The sequence below is a fragment of the Cryptotermes secundus genome, unplaced genomic scaffold (assembly GCF_002891405.2).
Source record: "Cryptotermes secundus unplaced genomic scaffold, Csec_1.0 scaffold5270, whole genome shotgun sequence".
Classification (NCBI taxonomy): Eukaryota; Metazoa; Arthropoda; class Insecta; order Blattodea; family Kalotermitidae; genus Cryptotermes; species Cryptotermes secundus.
Genome location: NW_019739693.1, coordinates 1 through 5,693, shown reverse-complemented (window position 1 = coordinate 5,693; position 5,693 = coordinate 1). Strand labels below are relative to the sequence as shown.

The following is a 5,693-nucleotide window of genomic DNA, read 5'->3' as shown; positions in this document are numbered from 1 at the left end:
TAAATTCCTTAATTAGTCTTGCTTGCTTACTTCGTCCTGTCTTGATCATTATGTACACCATAAAGATGTGTGCTGGATATTTGCATAAAACAGGGTTTTTCAAGGAATGACATCTGGATCCTAACCAGTCATTCCTGACAGACGGCTTTCATGATTTTTCCGTCCAGCCAATCAAGTGTTGTGAATGTTTAACTCCACTTCTCTCCTAGTTCATGATATTCACTCATCCTAAGCAACTGAATAAGGATCAAGGGGGGAAAAAATTAGCAGCCTATCTGCATGGAAATGCTTCACTACTGAACTACAGCCCAACAGTTTCTAAACTCCATGCAATACAGGCATGTACGATCATTAGTTTACATCGTGACAGGCTTTGTTCTTTCAGATTCAGCTCCTGCATCAAGCTGAATAAATGGCCTAAGAGGCCAAGTGACCTGCTGCACGGAAGTTTCTACCTCACACAAGCAGAAGTATTCATTCTGTGCTAAGGATATAGTTGCTTTTTTCGCCAGTATCACAGTGTAAGAAAGAGAGTAACAGTCAAATTATGAAATTACAATATTCTTATGTAACAACAGCACCAAAACCAATAATAAATTTGCAATCATGATTTGAATCACATATACAACAAAAACCCACCCCAATACTCGAACGTTGGTGATCGGTGGTGATCGCCAGATCACCATTACCAAATCAAAGAACTGCCATTTTGGACATTGATAAGAGTGATGATCGATGGATCAATGGCATCAATGGTGATCGATCTCTCGGGAACTCCTCGGGAATTTCTTGTGCAGCACGTAATACTGAACAACACACATATCACACAGCTCTCGTATGCTGAGTGCCATTAAACTACAAGAACAAAAGCAGAATTAACTTTGAACTTTGATCAAAGATAATGCAGTGTTTGTATATTTTAAACTGGATTGATAGCTCAGTCGGTATGGTCGGTATAGCGACAGGCTACATTCTGCACGACTGTGGGACCACGACGATCACGACGATGGTGATGAGTGATGACCGTGATGACACTCAAGTTTTAATCAATGATAGTAGTGAAACAAATGACGTAACGAGTGTTTGTTGTCATAAATTTAAAATGGAACTCAGATCAGCACAAAAAATTATTGAACTGCTACAAGAAGAGATAAACACGCCCAATCGTACCGTAAGTACAGACNAAAAAAAAAAAAAAAAAAAAAAAAAAAAAAAAAAAAAAATAAAAAGGGAACTGATTTCTTGTGTTCATGAATCTCCGCTGGAACATCTGGATAACCCGACTTAGGTTTTTCATGGTTTTTCACAGTACCACCAGGCAAATGCTGGCTGGACGTAGTATCCCTAATCAGGTGACAAACACTAAGACTTTTGAATACAGTATCTACTAATCATCAGCCATTTGATACTATATAGTTTCCGCTACGAAGTGTGTTGTGAAATCATGAAAGGAAATGTGGTGCAGGAGCAGTTTTGAATGTTATTAATAATCGGACACAACTTTCAGCGCCACAAGAGATAATGTCCAACATCAAGACTGAGCCCGATGACAGCAAACTGGACCTACAGATAGCCCTCAAGAAGGCACGAAGATTGAAGCTGCAGGAGGCTGTTACAGAATCAAATAACAGTGTAGAAAAGGTACATCACATCAGCAGATTTTCTTTTTAATCCTTCTCACAAATGTTTGGCTGTAGTAGGGGTCATATCTCGTGTTCAGTCAAGGTCATCTTCCCCTTACCTGCCTCTCTGCTTTTTCTCCCTGAGACAAGAGAGGAGCAGCCCTATGGATAGGGGGTGGGAGGTAATGAAATTGTCCCTAGCTACAGAATCCTGTGCCGTGTTTAGTTCGTACACAGTGTCTCCATATGTTCCAGTTACAAAATGTTGCACAGAACTTTGTAGTAAAGTTCATTATGATGTTTCCTCCTTGGTTACTGTACAAAACCATTGTACCCTAGAGAAACTATATTGTAATTTAACCTGAGGGCTATTAAATTGTTTCTCTCACAGTTTGTTGTGGTGGGCCTCAAACCAGTAAATCATATCTTCACATTTAAGTAATATCATTATTCTTTCTTACTGTGCTACAAACTGAAAGGTCATGGGTTCGATTCCCAGTTAGGTAATTGGATTGACCAATCCTTCCAGTCAAAGTATGATCCTAGGGTTAACTCAGCCTCCAACAGAAATGAGTACCAGGAATAATCTTGGGCGGTAAAGGGCAGCTGGCATGTAAGGCTGACAGCCTCACTGCCATCTGTGAGCTTATTGTCGAGAAAGTATGGGAGTCTCGACATCTAGCAACCCTATGGACCTCCACGGCCTGTTACAGGGAGAGCTCTACCTTTTTTATACTGTCATCCTTTCTTGTATTTTGGTTATTGAGACCTGTTATGGCCCCCTGTCAAATAGGCACCAGGGGCTGTTTCCCCGGGTGTGGGATTGGCATGGACAGCTTTGCATTTATGGATACTACAAAACAGAATGCTCTATAGCTACATAGTTTAACTGTTTGTGATTTGTGATGTTTGTAAGTGGCAGAGTCAGTACTGGAGAGAAACTCAGAAGGAAACACAGAAGATGGTTCCATTGTGCTGAATGCTACAGCAGAATTCTGCCGTACGTTGTGTGACATCCCCATTTATGGTCTGGCTGGCAACAGGGATGAGGAAGCTCAGGAACTACTTGTGAGTGCAATATAACCATCTGCAGATACATGTACACTTGGCAAGGCACTTTGATTTAGCATGTGTGAAGACTAGATGCAGTCTATTGCCCATCTACAGTTATTTACTGCAGCTGCAACGGAATTAGAATATATTTTAATTACAGTCGAATTCCATGATAATGGATATATAAATTACTGAACTGGAAACATCCAACAGAAATCCTAGAAATTAAAGCACTCATTATACAATAAGAATTTGATAGTTGAGATGGTAGAACCTTTTTCTTCTTCTTCTTCTTCTTCTTCTTCTTGACAAGTGGTGCCTTCTGGAATAAAATGCCGTATCATGTGATAAGGTCCATAAGCATTTTGAAGGAATGTCAGTGAACTTACAGGATGTTACTTCCCAGAAGATAGTGCCATTCTTAATCTCTTCTACAAGAATCTCAAATCCAGTCTTCTTTTCCCAACTTTTATTTCTCTTTTCTCCTTGTGCCATATGCATGATACAAGGGTAGAAAAGACTCTACTAGGAATTACATGTGAAATTGAAATAGGGATGAATAAATAGCTCAGAACATGACTAAATGAAAAACCAGTAGTTCTTGTAATTTTATTCATGGCAAAGTGAATTGAATGTTAATCATCACAGTATTCTCACTGCAAACTCAGAATTAGTTTGGCAGGTGTACATTGCTTGGCAGAATCTAATAGATCTGTAACTTTAAAGCATACTATGATATTAAAATGATATTTTTGCAAAGAAGTTTCAAGATGATCAGTATAGTCAGAAGAATTCTGTCTTCTGGGGTATCATCCGAATTTCCGGGAGAACATGTCACCTGAATCTTCAGGGTCAAAGAATAAACGAAACAAGAAGCCAGCACGAAGCAGGTAGGAAGCTTAGCTTTGTTACATGCCAGCGCTGGTTTCTTGCTTGAGTTATTCTTCAACCCTGAAGATGGAGGCGACATGTTTCTGCAAAATGTCTGTTGACTTTCGACAGACTACACGACATTATATCCCAGATGACAGAACTCTTCAAAACCACTGCTGTCAGAAGCTCCAATCCTACACAGTGTAGTCAGTACTTTAGAGTGCAGTAATTTTCTATACAGTGGTTGGTGGGTAAGCAGTTCAGATTTCAGTCTATCTCAAGGTAATTTTGAACTGGTAATTTTTGGCCTGCGCATTTGCGTTCTGCTAATCTCATACAAAATTTACATTACAGGACTTTGAGATGGAAATGATTCAAGAGAAGAAACGTCAGGAAGAAGAAGGCAAACATGGAGCTTGGAATGAAGTTGAGATTGGTGAGTCATTAGAAAATTCTTTATATACAACATAGGCCTATTCAAATTAAGAGATATTGATACTTTAGTATTGGTTTTAATTGTGCATTTATATTTTAAGTATTTCATAAATGGTGTAGCATATTTAATCATATACTGCAGTTTTGTTAGGGGTTTTAGTAGAAACACATTAATCATTACTGTTTAATATCAGTAGCGGTAGGATAGTTGGTTGAGGCACTATGCTACAAGTGGGAAGGTCGTTGGTTCAAGTCCTGACTAGGTCATTAATTTTTTTCAATTGACCTAATCCTTCCAGCCGCACTATGGCCCTGGAGTCAACTCAGCCTCTTAACAGAAATGAATACCAGGAATTTTTGTAAGGAGTAAAGTGCAGCTGGTGCATAAGGCCGACAACCTCACTGCCATCAATGAGCCGATTGTCTAGAAAGTGTGGGAGCCTTAATGTCTCACAACCCTCTGGGCCTCCACAGTCTGTTACACGGATAGCTTGGCACATAAGGCTGAGAGCCTCACCGCCATCTGTGAGCTGATTGTCTGGAAAATATGGGAGCCTCGACATCTCACAACCCTATGGAACTCCATGGTCTGTTACAGGGATAACGTTACTTTTTTTTTTTTTTTACTGTATAGTGTCTTGTTATGTAATGAATGTCACTCATGAAGAATGCCGTCTTCTGGGATGTGGCCCTGTATAGATATTGTGTAAACCGATGTTTTGGAGGAACTTATCGCCTCCATCTTCAGGGCATAAACATCCACAAGCGAGCAACTAGCATGAGCAGGTGGCTACAGACTAAGTCACCTAAGTTGTCCTGTAGCTGTCAAGACTTCTCCGCAGCAGGCCTTAGGGAAGGGAGTTGTCATGGGCAAAAGGGTCGGCCACGTGCTTTGATTATGGAGTAGAGTAGGAAATTTTTTAAAGGTAAAGAATATCTGAACTTTGAATACTTTGTCATCTCCTCTATAACTGGATTGCAAGTTTGGTCTAGTCTCTCGGGATTGACCCACTTGAGTGTTAGAGAGGTTTACATAATGGTCAAGACAGGACGAAGTAAGCAAGCAAGACTAATTAAGGAATTTAATATACAGCATTGCTTTATCTTTTTCAGAGATGATGAAAACTTTGGGCGTCACGAGCGCTACAAACCAAATGTTAAACTCGACTACATAGATGATGATGGACACATACTTAATGCAAAGGAGGCTTTCAGGTTAGCACATCTAACAGCATATCTGTTTCTAAGATAGGTCACACTGTGAAGGGTAGCCTGTCCAATGGTAGTACATTCTTTAGAGCAGAAGAAGTTTCCACAATAATTGCCATTCCAAGGAAAAATTCCAAGGAGGAAGCAGTTTTTCAGTGGAAACAGGCAAGGTTATGGGACTACCGTGTTTATCATTCATGTGTGCCATCCTCACGATAATGTGTTTGAACCAACTGATGGCTTTATGTGAAACTCAGTATTGTCATCATGCCACTCACATGTTCTTTTAGTTGTCTACCATCAGCCATATTAACATGGTGACTGAGTTGGGAGCAGCACTAGAGCCACTTAAATTAGGTCCTTAAGAAAAAGGTCCTGGGGTGAGCTGTTATACCCATTCAGAAGGTTCGGAGTTCGATCCCCACTCGCATCTGTGTACAGGTTTTTCTGGTCACAGATGATACCTCCACATCTACCAGAGTTCGAGCTTCAGGAATACAA

General features: G+C 40.1%; 1 long non-coding RNA gene across 1 annotated transcript; it reads left to right on the top strand.

Annotated features, from left to right (window-relative positions):
• Window positions 1–377: 377 nt before the first annotated feature.
• LOC111871993 lies at window positions 378–5,192 on the top strand. Its single transcript, XR_002844153.2, has 5 exons — window positions 378–1,171; window positions 1,508–1,641; window positions 2,539–2,690; window positions 3,903–3,984; window positions 5,097–5,192. It is a non-coding gene; the product is annotated as an uncharacterized LOC111871993 (long non-coding RNA).
• Window positions 5,193–5,693: the final 501 nt, after the last annotated feature.